At 45.2% G+C, this 19,711-nt stretch overlaps 1 long non-coding RNA gene across 1 annotated transcript in view; it reads left to right on the forward strand.

Moving 5' to 3' along the window:
• Nucleotides 1-19,711, forward strand: part of LOC143305161 (uncharacterized) — a 46,081-nt gene that overhangs the window by 13,059 nt on the left and 13,311 nt on the right. Inside the window, exon 2 of the long non-coding RNA XR_013061883.1 lies at nt 6,692-6,816. This is a non-coding gene — a long non-coding RNA (uncharacterized LOC143305161). The remainder of the gene's footprint in view (nt 1-6,691; nt 6,817-19,711) is intronic.

Consider the following 19,711-nt stretch of genomic DNA (forward strand, 5'->3'; position numbering starts at 1 on the left):
TGTGGTTTGTACGGTGCTTCGCACGGTGTCTTTGTCGCGAAACCGTCTAACGATAAACTACCATTCCGTTTGTGGAAAGCACGCGATCGCTGGTACTCGCACGACGGTTCCCGCGGTCTCAGAAAACGTAAAGCGAGCGAACGATCGTCCGTGATCGTTTCGCAATGAAACGGAGACGGTGCACCCGATGCACTGGTTACTACGTTCCGTACGGTCTCGCGTACCAGCGTGGCCGTGGTACGCGGTCCCGCGTACGAGTCCGCGTCTCGCCGATATCGCGCTGACACGCACCACTGATAGTATCTTTAATTACCGCCACTTCGACGAGGGGTCTCTGACTCGACTCGACCAACGATAGACCTGTTGGGATTGAACCTTGACGAGTCGATACGACACTCGTCAGAGCTGCGTGTTATACGTTTAACCGAACGATTTTAACTCTAAGTCTTGAAACTCGGACAGATTGCTCGTCCTCGATGACGGAAATTCATTCGAAATGTCATATCGTTCGTTGCGTTGTCGATTTTTGCGTTTCGTTTTAGCGACAAGTCTGTTCGGTTGGTTATCGAACCGGTGTCGAAAAATAGCCTCAGTCTGTTATACACGTGCCTCGACCCTTAGTCAGCGAAGCTCTGCAAATTCGACACGCGTCTAACTCAACAACCTCTTGAACTTTTCCAAATAATATATTCGAGACTTCCTCATTGCGATTCAGGGCAACTCGCCACAGTCCATTTAGCCGGGTTTCCAAAGGCAGATCTCAGAACACTGCCAAGCATCCAAAGCTCGGTTTCGTCTAGGAAACGAGCGTTTCCTCCGGCGAGGCGCGGTCGAACGTGGCCTCGCGATCCTCCACTCGTTCAACGTCCGAAAGACACGCCCGGTATTGCTTTCAATTAGCAACAGCTGGAGATCGGTATCCGGTACCATCGCAGCCAGCGACAGCGGCGAGCTTGCCGCGTAAAAGTTCGCCGATAAAGCGCGCCGCGGTCCGCGCGGGAACTTAATAATGGTAATTACAAGCCAGTCATGGAAATTTATGATGTTACTCGGTCGAATGCTCGCGTATGGAAATGCGCGAGAAGATTCCCGGCAAAAATTCAGCCGCTGCTTTTTCCTCCATACCATCCTCCTTCCGTCCTTTCGTCTCTTTTCTTCGAGAAGCGCATACCTATCTGTACACCAATGGCAATGACGATTCGTTCGAATAATTGGGAATTCGCGACCAGACACGCCTTGGCGTTCGCGGAAATCGTTCAGCCAGAGCATCGAGAAACGCGTGCGCGCGTAAGAGGAAACAGGATGCGTTTTGTTGTTTCGTTTGTCTCTTAATTCTAAGGGAATGCTCGTATTTGCACATACGGAGCAATTAGTGGTCAAAGATAGCAATATCGAGCGCGATGAAAGATTGGACGCGTTTGATGTTTCAGCGATAAATTCCTGGCAATCGGCCAACCCGCGTCTGGCCATCGAATTGACAGGAACTCGCGAGTAATTTGTTTCGCGAGACGTTCCGGCGAAAGAACAGTATTTGTTACGGTGAAAACGATTTTGAAATTTGTGATTTTTCTTTCACGCGTTTTCCGATTTATTGCTGCAGTGTAGGACGAAGCGGCTGTTCATAAATTGCTCGTCACTTTTTTACGATATTAAAATCTTATCTTGTATTTTCCCTCGACAAACGTACCATTTAATTTCCGAACAAATATGTATTCTTAATTGGCGTGCTCGTTCTGGCGTAAGTTGCCGTGTTTTTTCTACCATTATATCGATATTACTCACCGCAGCACTAAGAACGCGTGACTCACGTTACAGAAAAAGTGACTTTAATACGTTTTTGCGCTACCATTCGAAGAGCTTGCATAACATGTTTATACTGAATTGTTCGCGCCTGCTTTAACCCAACAAACCATATCCACTATCTTATCGTAAACTAGTTTCCGATTGTTTCGTGTACTTTACGACTCTGTCTCGTTACTTTTGTCAGCTGCCTGGCACATTCTCAGAATCCTTGGTATCACCTGTTTAATACACCATTTACGCCTTTACTTTCGGTCGATATACCATTTTTACACTTTCAAGAATACCATTTCTAATACGAGATACCAGTCCTGAAATACCATTTTCTATCACCACCGCCACTTCCAATCAACCTAAAAATACACATCTATCCATTTCTCTGGATCCCCGAATACTCGTTGAATACCAGCAGCGAGCTAGCGCGAGCACCATAAGCTAGGAAGCCTCAGAATTATGTGAGCGTCGCGAGCGTATCGTCTCCTCTCACGCGGAGCTTCGCGGCGGGGTCAAGGAACACGGCGCGGCGCGGCGCGGCGTGTCGACCGATCTCATTTTTCGTTGGCGCGCAACGAAACGCGCGCGTATCGGACAGCGGTTCGCAACGACCCTCGGCGCGGGCCTGGCATCGCGGCTTGGCCGATGTTAAATGGCCACCGCGGCGCGCCAGGACGCAAACTAATGCTCGCGTCCAGCTCGTACATAGCGGCGCGACTGCTACCGCTCCGGCGAGTGCCGGATTCCGCGGGCCACCGCGTAATGAATCCACTTTGCGCCGTGCCGCGTTTCCTCCGACTTTTTCGCTTCGTCTCTCCCCCTGCCCCTCTCACGTTCTTTCTTTCTCTACGTGGCAGCCACGAACGGCACTTAATGAAATGTCACAGGTGTCCTACCGATCGCCGAGCTAAATGTCGCCGGCTTCTCATACCCCGCCTCGGCGAGCCAAGCGATTTCGACTTTACGCGGAATGCCGCGAAGATGACGCCGTAGATACCGCGCGACCGGTACCCTGCTCTCTCTTCCGAACCCGCGATCCTGGAATCTTATCTTCTACGGAGATGCTCACTGAGACTCTTGCTGTATGGGAGGGGAGGAGTTCGATAGAAGCTGCTTTTTTTTTTCGAAAGGTTTAAGTTTAGAAGTTGAGACACAAGCGTTTTGCATTACGTTTAATTAAAAGCTAGTAGAGTTGCTCGTCGGTTTCTCCGTAATATGGCGTTAATTTTTTCAATCTTCGGTCGGTTCGTCGACTGTCTAGAAATTGTTAACTTTTTCGATTACACGCTCTTACGATATCCGTTAAAAGGAGGTGTAACTCCTTCATAACGCTGCATACCGGACTAGCTTAGGTAATTTCGATCGTATCAATAGACTTTGCTCAACTGCGAACCACGTTAGCGTAATCGTCGACATTTTTCACGTAACCTCCTTTAAGGTATCCATGTTAGCTCGTATGAAATTGAAAAGTCGTAGCTTACGATCAATGCTCGTTCTTTTGTACTTTATTTCGTGTATATCCGACACCAAAGGGCTTGTGTCCGTTAAACGAATAAATAAATATGTTACAGGATTTTCAGCGAACCGTGATAACGTCATTCTAAAATTTGTACAATAGAGACGGAGACTGAACTGTGAACTCGATTTAACCCTGGCGTACTGGCACGCACCAGGCTATCGATAACCTCGAAGACGCTTCGTGATTTCGCATTTAAGAACCAGAAGACGCAGACATCCGACAGTCCTGTATATCTCGCGTCCTTTCAACGTATCGAACGGATCGAAGGATCACGATACGCGCAACAAGTATGCGGTAACTGATACGTTCAACAACCTCTCCAATCACCGGCTCATCACCAATCATCACCGGTGCGAGGGAAAAAATACAGCACTGACAAGTCCGTAGAAAGCGCGCGATAGAAGAGTTGCGCAAAGAGGATGCCGGTATATTCAGTAGGCGCGTAAAGAGCAGCTACGTACGTCGTGTTTCACCCGACGAACGAGGTCTCGAAAGGTACGGAAAGCGACGATCTAATTCCTATTTCGCGGGCTGCTCTCTCGAGGCACAGCGATGAGTTATGATCCGCATACTTACTCGCCATCTCCTTGTTCGCGGTTCTGTACACCGATTCCGGTCGCTACCTCTCGCCGCGTCGATCTATCGGTCGATCGATCGATCCTACAGGCTGTAAAGCAACGACAGACTTCTCGTAGCAGGGGCACGTCTCGTCGTTGCTTTTTCTCGTCCATCTTCGTGGACCCGTTGGCGAGAAACGTCGGCCCATCCGTCAGCGATCATTACGCGGCCCGCAGATTTCAATGTCCTTGTTAAACGGGATTGCCTGGCGCGGTGACCTACGACACGCGGCCAGCCGACGAGAAGATAGATGGCGGCGCACGATTTCGCCGAGCGTTCCGCTTAGCGCGCAACGGACTCGTTACGATTTGTTGTAAGCCGAGGCCGGAGAACGGTGTCGCGCAGGAAACCTACGCCAGGGAAACGTGACGTCTCTATCCTGGTTAGTCTTCTCGGATTTCTTTCCGCTTTCCAGCCGAAGGGTAGGTATGTGGATACTGTTAGACGCGGCGCTGCTAGTTGTACTGTTACGGAGCAATGGGAATTTTGTGCTCGTCGCTGGTACGCGAGAGTCGGAAGATTGTCAAAGTATACGCGCAAGATACTTTAGATTCCCGTTATTTTTAATTAGAATTGTAGGATTTTATTTATATTTATTTAAAATGGATTAAACGGGAAACGATGGTTATTTAACGTGAACTAAATACGGTAATGTGCTACAACTAAGACAAGTAAAGACTTAATTTACAACTCTCGTCATCACGGTTCCAACGCTCTCTCACAACGCTGATCACATTCTCTGACTTCTCAACTCACGACTGACTGTTAATTCGTCTTTCTCCCTTAAGCATCCCTTTGTCTTTTCTCATAGTCCCACCACGTACGTGTTCCGCAACCGTCCGTCGCCTTTTTCCCGCGTAATTATTCGACCGAAGGACCGACGATACATTGACGGGCCTGTCAGCGCTTTGGGTTTCTCGAGACATTGTTTATGGTTCACCCGATATTAGGCCATTTGTCCAAGATACTACGGAATAGAATCAGTTTGAAAGATAATTAACCATGGGAAAATTGCATACAAAAAGCTGATATTTCGTTAAGTTGGCGCGGTGGAAAATCTAGCAAGGTCTCGTTACGTACATCGCAGTGATTGCGACAGGCTCGTAAAAAGTTTTCACGACTCGTGACTTAATCGCTTTAATTGCTAAGTAATACTTAATCAAATAATCTACGTTGAATCGTTGGAAAGCAGCGCAGTTGGCGTAATTCTATAGAAACGGGCAAGAAACTTGGATGCGAAATCGATTACCGATTAAATGAAACGTTTGTCTTTTGATTAATATCAGCCTATTTACGAAACGATCGTTTTGCTTCGTTTTACTATTATTTAGACAAGGAAAGTATTACGCAAGTCTGCTCGATTCTCCATCCGTAGTATTTCCTATCCTGTACTAATTAAAGCACGAACAAAGGTCTGCGTCTAAAAGATTCAGATACAATCGGTTTCAGAACGACATACCAGAGAGGCGAAGCCCATGGAATTATCAATGAACGTAGCAATTTAACTTTCATGCGGATGATGCTCGTTGCTTTTGATTTACTTAACGTGTTCCGTTTAGCAAGAACAAGTTGGTCTCCCCGGCCTAACGGGCCACCTTCGGATACGTACAAGGTAGGTATTCCAAGTGACGCATACGGAAATGTTCTTTACAAATGGTCTTAAGCAAGTTGTAAACTCGTAAAGCGCATAAATTCGAGAGATACGTGAAACAAGCAACGAAGTTCCTCTAGCTCGAGTCCACATTTGAGACGTATTTCACTCTATGCTTCTAAACTCTAAACAAAGTTCGAATTTTCTTCTTCGGAGCCAACGATGAAAACTATTGCTCGAATTCTCAGGATTTTTTTTTTCATCGAGATTGTATCGATCGGGATTATTCTAGTCGGACGGAAGAAGAAGAAGACTTGGAGAAGAAGACGCGACAGTTGGAATGTCTCGATGGTTTTTGATCGCATCGTTGCCTCGCAGACGCAGCACGTGTCCTTAAAATGGAAACACCGGCTCGAATTCTCTGGAATCGACTGGGAGTTAATCCGAGCGCAGCTATGCGAGTTGCACGCGCATAATCGCGTTCTCGTTGCTTGTCACGGGGCCCGCTACGTTTCCGTGAGCGCGATTTACGCCGCGAGCGTGGTCGTCGGCCGGAGTCGGGATAAGCGGCGTTTTATGGGGCCCAGTGCACCGCTCGCTCCGTGGCAGAAGGGACGCACTTTGTTCCGCGGCTGCGAACGTATCCCCAGGCTCCGTATCCACCCACGAGGAAGCACTCGGAGAAATCGGAGAGGGAGAGATAGCTGGTCGCGAGAGGAAGCCACCTCGAGGAACATCCAGACGAGTACGACGCTATAGGGTGTCGCTGTGACCAATGGACCCGCGTCCTTTTCATTTTCATATCGCACAATCTGAACATTTTCCTGGACGAAAGAACGCAAATTCAACAGACGCGAATGAAGGAACAGAGATAAATCGCGAAGCTTGAGAGATTTGGTAATTAGGAAGTTTATTTCAGCCAAACAGAAGGTAAACCGACCACCAACGGCGCACAGGGTGATCCTTCGATTTCTGAGAAGGCACGCATTAGTCTGGTACGAAAATTGAGAATTCTTGGGCAAGAGGAATCAATGAATTCATCGTCTGAGTGATTCGTTCGATACTCTGTCAGGAATGATAAACGATCCAAAAATCCTAAAAACAACTGAAAGCCCGTTTGCTCCATCCCTATATTCGTTCTAACTAACTTTGACCTGTTTCGTCAACAGGGAATCACCAACTTCCGTTTCATCGGACACCCTGTATGAGACGACAGAGCGAAAGACAGCCGCAGAGGAGCAGCTAGGCGCGAGAAGGAGTGACGGAGGGAGACAGAAAGGGAGAGACTCGGCAGGTGAGGTGTCACGAGGCGCGCGAGTAATATATCGTTGCTCGGCCCATCGTAGGTGGGTGTGCTCGTCCCGTGGTGCTCGGTCCCGGGACCGGGTATCTCACCCGTGCCCCTGGCGCTAAGAGGAAGAAGGCTAATGCCGGTATAAACGCGCCCGATCACTTTTTTCCCCGGGCCTTCTCGAACCCGTCTTTTCTCTCTTCCGCCCTTTTCGACGTTCTTTCTCTTTCCGCGAGATTGCCATTAGCAAATGCCAACGTGAAACGCGCACGCCCGCGCTCACCTGCCTGCCACCACACCTCGGCCACGTTCTTCTCTCTTTGCTACGCGTATCGTAGGGCCTTCGGACGATTCACCAACCACTGATTATAGAGGAAATAAAGAACAACTTGGAAGATGGTACGGATACGTCTGGTTCGGGCATATGAAATGTCGCGTATTTTATTCTGTCGCCGACTGCGAACGTTTGCGTTCCGTGTATCGTAAAACACGCGTATCGTACGATACACGACCAGACTCTCTTCTTAAAAATTATATTAGCGTCTAATTATCGAATGTTACGTGTCGGAACATCGGCGTAAATCTATAAAACTCATTGAAAATCCTGCTGTGTCCGGAAAACTGGACGAACAAGGACAAATAAGTCACGTCACTACGAACATTTGTAGCGAATAACCGAGAACGAGTTTCGAGTATCGGAGACACGTGGACCGCTGCCTCGAAAATAACATAGAATATGTGGAAACGAATAGCACGCACGAAACAGACGTTCCGAACGAGTCAATTTCTAAGGATACTACGAAACAACGGCGGTGTATTTTTAGCGACACGAAAGAAGCATCGTTGGAGAAGAATTGCTCGAGGGGCGGGGCTGCTTTCTAATTCACTGCGGTGTAATTTGTGCGGTGCCGACTAATTGGCGGCGTTTCGCGATTTATGCTGTGACACCACTCGTAACATCTGCCCCCGCTGCAGAATGGCGTCGTATTCCTCCGATGCCCCGAAGGAGCCGCGTGGTCCTGGCCAATCATACATATTAATGGAACTCACGGGCCAACGCCGAGCCCTGAAACCGTTCGCGGAATCGATTCGAGCCGGTCGAATCGAGACGCCGACATGAGATAAACCTCCACCCTGGTTAATCCTATGGAAGTCTTCGAGCTTTGTTCTTTATGCGTCTCCGTCTGCTAACGCTTCGTTCCCCTGCACTTTGTTAAAGCTAGTTTTTGTATTCTGCAGTCGATTTGAACTACGATCGAAGAGATCTTTAAGCAGAAGAGTGCATTTCTTTTTACATTTGAACGAGCTTTTTTGTACGAACAAAGATACAACTGGAACAGAGTAAAAAGGAAGTCAGTATGAATTTGAAGCGGTTCACACGCTTCATGTTGTTCCAGTCTCGTGTTACGGAACGAATACGTTGAATGATATAACCGGAAACAAGAGACACCCAGATAATCGTCGTATAAATCGGCAACGCTTGCGATATCGAAGTTAAAATCTCGTTCCCACAGGCTCACGGTGTCATGCAAAGCACGCAAACGTTCGTTTGGGCGTGGTGACACTCTGTTTCGGCCTTTCCAATATCTCAAACGTTATTCCGTGGCATTTGTGCGCCGATAGAAACGCGGCCTTAGGGAAACAAACTCCGTGGCTACATCCCATGCTCTCTCGTACAATCGCACGAATAATTTTCAAAAGGAAATGGATACCTCGAATATGCATAAGCGTCCGCGGTCAAGCGACGAATAAGAGTGACGAATATTGTATATAGAAAATACCGTGATATTTCCTTCGTCTGAAAGGGATTTCGATCGAGAATATCGGATTTATCGAGCTCACGAACGAACGAACCGTTGGTTGCTTGGTAACGTTTCAATTATAGAAACATACAGAACCGCCTTATCAGATTGACCTTATGTACAATTAAATTAGAAGGGTAATTGCGTCGGCTGGAAGGCTCGAGGCGGAAAAACGATGGATTTATGAAGTATCAATGGGTCGTTGTTTTTTTAGAAGATCGGTTGTAAATTCAATTATGGCGAGGCATTCGGATTCTTACTCACGTGCAAGTTTCCGCACGTTGTATTCCGTGATCCTTCTACGTGGATTATTAAAATAATTACGAACACAGGATATAAGCTATTTTTTTGTCTCGCGCTCTTTGGCTAATATTTTATCCTTTCTCTAATTATCATCGAAACGAACACGTGCACCTTGTATCTCGACGAATGGATAAACTACCTTGTTTATCGTGATATCAGGAATCTGTCATGTCTGAAATGATATTTTGATGTTAACATGGTTGTAAGAACAAATCCAATGCCTAATTATACGTACTTGATACGATGTAAATTAGACACGTTTAAATCTTGAATGAAACAATGTATCTGCGTGTATATGTGATTCGATTCATATTCACTGGCAATTAAATCAAGATTTATCTAGTCGGCGTGAACAGATCGGAGTAATTAAACAAACCAATTGTGAAACACAGAGGAACGCAACGATATTTCAGAAAAATGTTAAGCAAAGTTCACCCGCTCAACGTTAGACGCAACGATTTAATCAACACAGATATACACATCTCTTTTTTCAACCATACAATTTCCACTTTATCTAAATTATCTACCTCATAGCTCTCCTATGAATCATTCACCGAAAGAAAAACTTGGAAATCAGAAAACAAGTAGCTACAAAAATTTCAATGATTCTGGCCATCAATCAACTCGCACAGCTTATACCATGCAATCTTATCTTTCGACCACTATCCGATCTTCCTCTCCAACTACTCTCACTTCCATCTAAATCTAAGGCATCTCCTGCACGGTTGACCTGAATCCTGCCACCGAAACAAAAAGTTCGAAACAAGAATATAGTTAAACACAAAAAGCTTCAATGACTTTAGTCGTTAATTAACCTAGAAAAAGTACACGCTCCGACCGAATCTTTTCTTCCAACCATTCTGTCTGCTCTTTTATCCGAGCCATCTTTCAAACAGTTCACCTGCATCCTTTAACACCGTTGTATCGCTAATCGTGGCCAATTAACCGATCCATCGTTCTATCGCGGGTTAATTACCAGCCACGGTGCGCGTCGAACCGTTTTCGAAAAAAATTATTCGCCTGCCAGAGTAGACGGAAAAGGGGAGAGTGAAAGCTGGTGCGCGTTTTCCCGATCTTTCCATAAATCGAACCGAGTAAATGGGTAGAACTCTCACTGAGCGAGGTGTAGCTCGACGGACAATTAACCATCCGGCCGATTATTATCGATCTGTGCATACGGTGGCCAGACGCGGTGAAAGTCGGTCTCGTGACCTCTTCGACCCGAGTACGCAGGGCTTCATGCAGAGCTGCGATGCGTGCGGAACGAATTCGATGCTCGAGCGAGCAGAATCGGAATTTTTCCTCTCCACTGTGCAACTTATTAGCGGCTTTCACGGTGATCATAGAGTCGATTATTATATACACGTAATGAATAAAAACTACACTCGGATACACCAGTGGTACTAATTTATCGCTGAATAATCTCCATTCCTCGCAATACGATCAATCGATAAAACTTCCTCACGGATCGATCCTTTTTGAGCGCATAATTGGCGCGTGTTACTGCTGAAGGAAATCTTCTATGTCATTTTACCGTGGTAAGCGTGCAACGAAGACCAAGACGACATCGAGTAAGTACCGGGTGTCTGGGTGTGGCCGGATGGACGATCTTCGTAAATCGATCGTGACCCCTGACGATTTCCACGCACCACCTCGAACTCTCTATTCTGGTGCACAGATACACGCGCGCAGATGTACACACGCTCGTAATGCACGTATTAATAATAGTTGGAGCTCGTGCAGCGTCGTCGAATTATCGAGGGAAACATAATTGGTGCGGGGCAAAAACGCTGGAATCGAGCCGCTTTCCTTCGTGTGCCAGCCGCGATCCCTTAATTGCCTCAATTAAAAAGCACGCGACCGCTTTTTACTCGTTAAACGACCTACCTACCGACCAACCGGTTAAATCGCCGAAAAAAAGGCAAGGAAAAAAGGGGAGAGAGAAAAAAGAGGGCACAAAGAATTACTGGAAAAAAAGAAGAGGACCGATCACCACGGCCCGTGCGTGCAATTAACACGATCTTCCTAACCGTGATTTCAACGGCTCGACCGGGTAAAAACGTGAAAAAATCGAGCTGTGTTTCGCGTTGGCGAACGAGCAAGGGCAGAAAGAAAGGGGGAGAAAAAGAAATGCGTAAAGGACGGCGGAACCCGTGCACGCGCGCGACCGGTTCAAATAATCGAGATTCCACGCTGATTAATTCAAGCCGGAAGACGCGCGTTCCATCGAGGATCGAGCGGTGGAGAACCGTTGTCGGTCTGCCTCCACGGACGTCTTCATCGCGTAGCGGCCGACGGCTCGCGGTGATCCATGATGGTAGAGAGGGTACCATCCAAAGGAGAAGGGATTAAAGGATGAGAGGAAAAAGAGGGGTGAAGAGGTGTAGGAGGGTGGAAGAAGGGAGCAGCAGGTCGGAATTAGAAGTCTCTACGCGGCCGTCCACGGTTCTTGTTAACATATTTTTCGTCCCCGCCGCTGGCGGAGGAACAACTCACTCGCGCGGCCCCAGAGATGGTGCACGCGAGTCCCGGTCACGCACGGTCACGCACGGTCACGCACTCGCCCGATATGTAGCCCATACATCAAGCTACGCTCGCCGAGTGTGTGTTGTCTTACTTATGCGCGTCTGAGTATGCGTGTGTACAGCTATGTGCGTGGAAGAGGACCGCGAAAACTAATTTCCGCCGGGAGGACTGGAGCAACGATGCGGCGTTGCGATCGCGAACGCCCACAGGCGCTTGTATTCGTATGGGTGGGAAGAGGAAGCTTTAACCCTGCCGCTAGGCTAAACTGACCAAAAAACGGTATTTTAGTGTTTCTACTTGTTTTTCAAGCGAAAGAATATCGTTGTATTTGTTTTTACGAATAACAGAATAATATAGAATTATGTTCGCAGTTCAGCCGATCATCTGGTCGACAACTGTTACGCGTTATATGAGACACTTTGAAATTTCATTAGCACTGTAACGAGACACGGCTGACATAGTACAATATTAATGATTAATCGTGATCGAAGAGTCTCGTTTAATTACAAACTCGTTGAAACAATAGAATTTATCACGCTTTTCACAATAAAGTTTCAAATTAATCGGGCGAAACTTTGGTAACGAAATCGTGTACCATATCTCTCAATTACCATAGAAATCGATTTATTGTATCGGAAGGTAAATCGATCTCGATCGACAAGTAACACGTTCGTGGAATTAGCGCGACATTGCGAAACTTAGAAATTCGTCAGGCTGATTTAACGCGGTTTACCGATTTAAGAAGATACGATGCGATTAATCGGTCGTATAACCGCGAACATTATCGAAAGTTCGATGCAATCATTGGAAACGATTCTTCATAGGAAATCTTCGTAGGAAAATTCTACGGAAATTTTTCAGGATTCCCTACGGACTTTTACTTTCTTCGACTAAGGAAACACGTCGTCTTTCTCTTTCTCCGTGAAAAGTCTGAAGCGTCAAACATCGAACACATGATCCCTGGTACTCGTCGATGCGTTTGCTCGTTTATGCACGCCGTTAGTCAACGTGCATAATTTTCCCGATATCCATCACTCACGAAGTCACAATACCTTTCGATCAAGCGATCCACTCGTAGTCACGATCATTCGAAACGAATCTAACTTAGCCAACTTAACCGATCTAACCGTTCGATTTAAGTATTTACGATTCATAAATCGTCCACGAACGATCTAATTTACACGGTGATATATCGTTAGTGCATTCGACACTGTGCAAGACATGACGCGACTCGATCCACGACAATTTGCCGTTTAATTAACGCGCATAGCAAAGGCTGGCTCGTAAAATTCGGCTTGCGCAAACCTGCACGAAGAATTAGTCGAGCACGTCCAATTAATTAATCCGTGGAAAAATTCTCTCGCATTTTTTCTCCGCTCTCGTCATCACAATATCATCCATCTTTCTTTTATCAATGGCGACCATTCGTGAAAGTATTTCGAGATCGACGGCGTTGCTTGCGAAAACAGCTGTGGCTGCTCAGAACCGTGAAATTCCGCTCGATCCGCGCTGTGACTAACGCTAGCTCGATTAATATAAATCGTTACATGTTACGACCGCCTAATTGCATCCAGAGGATCGGACGCTGGCGGAACCTGCTCGCGTTGCCATTCTCGTTCCTCTGACTCACCGATCCTGGTTCGCTTGATTCACATTCGAGATAAGTCCTCCTAATGTGACTATCGCTCTTTCTTTCTTTTTTCTCTTCATTTTTTCTTTTTGAACTGATCGGTGTCGCGTTTTGTTGGCTTGCCAACTAAGTGATTGCGGATTTTGTCACTAAGTGGCAGTATATATATGACGATATATAGTTACGTAAGGCAAAGGAGGCACACGTTAAATGCTACGTCGAGGTTTTGCGACAATCGACTAGAAATAATAACATCGAAGCGGTTACGAGGAGCCAGCTTCACATTCGTGTAATTTGCACAATTACGCAATTAGATAACAATTTGAATACTATAGCCGCGGTCTTATTACTGCAAATCCCCGGATCGGTAGGTAACCTAAGCTCGTATTATATTTTTCCTCGATATTGTTATTTTTCTTTTATCCGTGTTCCGCGATTTTTTTATAGATACGTCAGATATTTCGCAGGAGTTTGAATTGCGCGTGTTGTATTCTTTAAACACGGATCCAACTATTCTGCTAGCAATTGGTAACTGATGTTAATTCGCGACAGATTAACGACCGTACTTTCGAATCTCGACTACGTTTCCACATAGTTTCGATGATCCTACGGCTGACAGAATTTATGGATTTCTGTATGCATAAGAATGTTGAAGCAAGAGCCATGTAGATCGTAAGGTTAACTAGAAGCCTGGAGTGAAAATTCGAGTGAGCTGCGCTATCATTAGAAATTCAAATGTCGCTTGCAGAAGACTTTCAATGAACTGACTTATGACTAGGCGACGGATCCTTCAACTAAACGTTCTCCATTTAGAATAATTATCACGGATAGCGTGTCGCCTATAAATATTGAATTTTAGAATGTCTTACACCTAAACCGCTAACTTCTCCGTCATTAATTTCCAAAAAAAAAACAACACCACTGACAGGAAATTCAATATCTGTATAAATACGCAGCTGATTGAAAATCTTCGAGAGCTAACCTAACGTACAATTTTAATTAATATTATTTATAAACTCGTTTCATAAATTTCTGTTAGAAAGTGACGCGTTTCGATTTCCGCAATGTAGAAGGCGGCAACGATACAAAATGAATTTTTGCTGCACGAAGCGAACGGTCGCTGTGGCAAATAAGGTTTGTCACATGCGGTTAACTCGGAAATTAACACACGCCATTCTGCGACCGGCCGTTTCGTAATACCGCAATTAGGATCGTTTGTGTGTTTTTAGTGCGAACTGTATGCTCTGTCGGTGGTATTAAGTTTAAGGATAAATATCGAACTGGAATTTAACCGAGCTCCAGCATTTAAATAAATACAGAACGTAATAGGCGAAACTCAGCTGTACTCGAGTTAACGTTTAAAATTCTCGAATGGCAAAATTTCTTTGTCCGTTAATTTCTTGCGCGATCTTTCATTTATGCGATAAACTTTCGCTGCGAGATACGCGGTAAATCTCAAACGTAATGACATAACGCGATTCGGTAGACGCAAAATGAAAATGTCGCAAATAAATGAAAAAGAAGTTTCACATCGCGATAACACGAGCGTATTCTCAAACGACGTTGTACCAGATCGAACTGAAAACAAATCCACTCGTTAAAGTAGAACATTGAGACGTTGCACCAGATCTCCGTATCATAGCGTTACTTCCGACACTTTCAGCTTTGCTACATTTTCCACGCGGATCTGCCGTGCCGGTGCGGTGGTATGTCAGCGCGAACGCTTTACGGAGCTCGCTCGGTGAAATAAGAAGATATCGCGCAGGATGTAAGCGGCGGCCGCGTGCATAAGAAATTACGGCTGCCCGCCACTTTCTCGGTTTGCTGTCCGCTGGCTTCGAGCGTGAGAAAGGTAACGATGACCGTCCACGCTCACGCTCGCGCTCGCCACTACGATTAACAACCAAGATTTTTCGCGATCGACTGCTCTTAACGCTCGCTCCATCGAGATTCTGCAAGTCATTCGCTGAATACGAATACTTTGTTCCTGATGGAACTCTTCGAATGGATTGCATCGTCGAGAACGCGTGTTCTTGTCTTTACGTAGCTGTGCCATTGTCTTTCTTTTGTCCGATTCGCAAGACATTGAAGTTTCTGTGTTTTCTGACGAGCACGTTGTTAAATAGGTTACAGTGTGTTGTGCATTTCTGCGTTGCACATACTATGCAAAATTGCTTCCTCGTTGTAAAAACGCTGGGGAACGTGTCGCGATTTTATAGAAAGGGAAACACGCGAAACATTGTCTTGTCACAGTTGGTTGGTTGTTGAAAAAATTGTATTTCGCTATTAGTAATTTCTTTTAACATTTGATTAGCGAAAAGCAAGAACGATCGATGCTTAGTTCTTTCCTTGTAAATCGTCAGGTTTGCTGTTTTGAAAGTAAGAAACGCTGTCTGAGAATTTTGCGTAAGAAATAGAAAAATATTAGGCCAGTTTGACTATTACCACGATCGTATAACAATTATAGATATATCTGTATAAATATATGTCTATCGAAACTCGTTTTTACAAATGCAAACTTGCATACTTTTAGAAAAAAAGGAAAAAAGACAAAAGATTAATATCGATAATGCTGCATAATGAATGCGTATTAGTTTCAACGGATCAGTTTGCATTAGTTTTAGTAGAAAGCCAAGAAAATATTTACGATTATTACTATCATTTATTCAGCAATTGAAATTTCACGAAAACTTTTATTTCTCCACTTCTTTTCAGCCGACGATCATTTCCACTGCAGCGTGGAAACGTGCGCAAGAATGACCACTGGCATTCCAGCATTTTCGCAAAAATCTAACCACATTGCTAACGTCTCAACTAATCGTATTATCGGCTTCGTTCAATTTTATCAGGGCAACGTGGATTTTTGCTTCGAGATCATTTAAACACTGTCATTTAAACACTGTCGTTTAAAGGCACGAGAAAAATTACAAGCAAATTAGAGCATAGTGATATGGAATCACATACTCGACTCAGATATTATCGCTGTTCGAATAATCTTTAAATGTCTGATCATAATCGTACCGTGACCAAACCTTCCGCAAACGAAACCTTCCGATATTAAGTTCCACTTAAGCGGTTCTTTTGAGGCACTTAATCATACGGAACTAATTCGTACTCTGTCCTCTAAATCGTGACGCGTAAATACATTCCGTAAAGAAAAAAGTCATCTGCGTGATTCTTATCGTGTGGAGACAGGAAAAAGGTGGCAGAAAAAACTTCGAAATCAATTATACGTTCGCAGAACTCGCGTTATTGATATTCCGTATGTACTCTCAAAGGGAAAGAAAGGAATTACTTAAATTACAGAAATTAGATAGACTTATAAAGATTACGAGAGACAAGGAGATAGATAACTAGAGATGGATATCTTAGAGATAATTGGAGATAATTGATAACATTTTGAAAAATAAAGAAACTCGTATAGATTTCAATGTAGCAATAGAATATGGAACGCTGTCGTGAGTAATGTTTTCAGGAAATGGCTATCAAATAAGAAAGTAGCTAACGATTTGAACTGTTATTAGAGTAAATTTCATAATTAATTTCCTGACTGCTATGAGATTACTCTACATACATAATCCATATTATTAGTCAATAATCGTCCTGCATATCTTCCTTATTGATTTAATTATAGCACTATCAAGTTGTTTTTATATAGCCCGACCCATTAGCCGTACTAATTAACAACGAGATATTAATTCATAACTAAAATATTGTAAAAACTTCAACCACAGCGCAACATTGTTACAAGCCTTATTACAATTACCTTCGTATTCGTTTATTCCCAATTTACCTCTTTAAAGTCCAAAAATCGTAGGAATCGTCAAAATACCGCAACGTAAGACATTACAATTGAAACATACGAATACAACGATAATATACAACACGCGCGATAGGGTACAAGAAGAATGGTCAGCGTGGACAATTTTCCATAACAGGTTCCGTTCAACACTCATCTCCATGAAATAAAAATGTACAATAGGTTCCCATCGCCAATCCCATCAGGATATCAAAACCCTATATAATAAATTCATCGATTTCAATTTTGCCCAGCTAGACACCTTCCAGTTATTGTACATTGGAATACCAAAACCAGACACCGTCGAGCGCGTTTCGTGTCTCAAACGAAAAGCGAGTAAGTAAGTAAGTAGGTACTTACATACTCGGTGTCGATTACTGGGACAGTGCGAAGAAAATAGCTGGTTAGAAGGGGGCTATAAAATGGTCGGTAAAACGGCCGCAGCTCGGCATGCTGGCGCGTACAAATGCCCGTGGAACATGATATCTATTTCATAACACCCACAAAGCGTCCCCCGTACGAACGCAATCGCCGTTACGTAATCCGGCCTTAAAGACCGTCGCCATAGCTTGGCTCGGCTCTGCTCGACTATAGACCGGCGTTCGAACGAAGGAAAGATCGTCGTCGAGCGTAACAGCGCTGCCAACTGTTCTAATTTCTCGCCGATATATTAACGCGGTGGCCGTTAAGGCGACAGAACGGGACAGATCGAAAGCGACGACGTTCTCTCCACGCAAGACAATGGCCGCTGATCTATGCGACCGGTTCTTTGCCACGATCTTGAAAAATGACCGGCCGACGCGCGCCTGCTTCTCCTGACGAGCCATTCAGCGGTATAATGAGGCGGATGATGCGACTAGGAAACGCGGGCACCAGCTGCGGACAGCCGGTTTCGAAACGAAAGGCAAGGATGACGCGAGTGAGCACGAGTTGGGAGCGGTACTTTATGTTGCACCGTGCAGTTTCATCGAAGAAAGAAGTTGCGAAAGTGATTCGTGCATTTGGGGCGAAAGTGTAAGTTTTGCTACAGCAGAGTGTATAGACGAGGAATATAATTGGTTATTGCGTAAGTTCATCGACGAGACAAATAACGGTAAATTCCAAGGTAAATTCAAAAAATAGCATCCGTAACACGATCGTTCCTGTGTACGTTTCAATTTATGGAGTTGATCAACGCGGTTTTCGAACGTCTCATACGTACAGCATTTTTACAAATATTTTTAAGCAAGCAAATTCTACAGCTCGCCGACACGGAATAGCTGTTAGGAAGAAGCGATGTTGACTCGACATCAGACCAAATACGCAGTGTACTTGGTAGAAATCTTTCGATTTCCTCCTTAAAGAATTTTCAAACAATAAACGCAACGCGGTAGGTGGGGCGATAAATCGCCGCAGCTGCGCGTAGCATCCGACTCCCCTAAATGGGATAACGATCGAAAAGCGAGGAAGATCACGGCGTTAACCCTTAACGCGCACCCCCTTGAAAACACATCGAGCCACGGAACCTTTTGTCGCCATGGCTCGGTGCTACCATTTGCGGCCACTTCGATCGGATCTACGCTCCGTTCTTACATCTTACGGCACCATCCTCGCACGGACTCTTCGCAATTGGATGCAACGTTCGCCACTGTTCTGTCAGAGCGTGACTCGTGCGCGTGCGCGCGAGAAATCGAGATCGAGCCAAGGAAGGGCGATTATTTGTACGCGACGAAGAAATTGAACGACCGTTTGTACGAGAAAGCTGCTGGAGAAGGGAAGAAAGATGAATACAGGTGGATGAAGCACGTTGGAAGGGGAAATGAAGGAAAGTGTACAGGCCGTTTCAATGATAGCGTACGCTCGGGAGATGACAATTGAGACAGCAAAGGGGTAAGAACAGCGTCCCCCCACACTTATACCTGTGTTATTGCTATATGATCCTGTTTCGGTTAATACTATCATAATTGTTGAGGTTATTCGATGTGTAAACAGAGAGAACTCGTGGATAAATTGTAAGGCAGAAAATATATTTAAATAGAAGCGTAATTATAAGTAAGAATACAATTTGAGCTGGTCCAGATCCGCACTAGCTAGCTGTGTTACCCAATAACCGACAACCCCGAAGCCAACGTCGCCTGTCTATTGTTTATGGTCTGTCTTCGTCGCAGTCTTTTGTCTACACGCTGTCGATGGCTTCAGTGCTTGAGAAAACTAAAAAGACCAGATGTAGAGTTTTCTTCGAAGTGGTAACCACTTCAACAATAATTGCATCGAATCTATGAGAAACAAGCGATGAAACCCACGTTCCTTTCGAGTATTTTCATCCGGACAACGAGTACATCTTCCATTGCAGCTACGGAAGAAAAAACAGCAATCAACGCAACATAGTAAATCAAAAAAGTTGCTCACGACCAGCCACGATGAAGCAAAGGACCTTGAGCGATCAATTCATCGCGAGTGCTGATTACCAACTAACCTTCGCCGAAAGAATTATGCGAGCAACCCACACAGAAGATACACGGAGGAGACAAGCGCCAAGAAGGGGTCCAGATGGCAAGATAGAGGGCGCTGGCGAGCAAGCCACAACCAGAGATCTCCGCACTCGTAAATTCGCTGGTTCGTTTGAGAACGCGCCGCTATACGGTAACTCAATATTGGAACGCCTTAACTATCGAGTCTGGACTTTGCGCGAGACTTTTCTGCGCCGTAATTCCGCGCGATGTATTAAACCAGCCCGAAGCGAGCCACGCGTTTCTCCGTGTCCGGCTATCTTTAATGAGGCCGGCTTCTGGCGTGGGTGAACGTCTCAGGCCGAAGAGAAAGAGAGCCGACGATTAATAGTAGACCGAGGACGATATA

This window comes from Bombus vancouverensis, chromosome 2, assembly GCF_051014615.1.
Source record: "Bombus vancouverensis nearcticus chromosome 2, iyBomVanc1_principal, whole genome shotgun sequence".
Classification (NCBI taxonomy): Eukaryota; Metazoa; Arthropoda; class Insecta; order Hymenoptera; family Apidae; genus Bombus; species Bombus vancouverensis.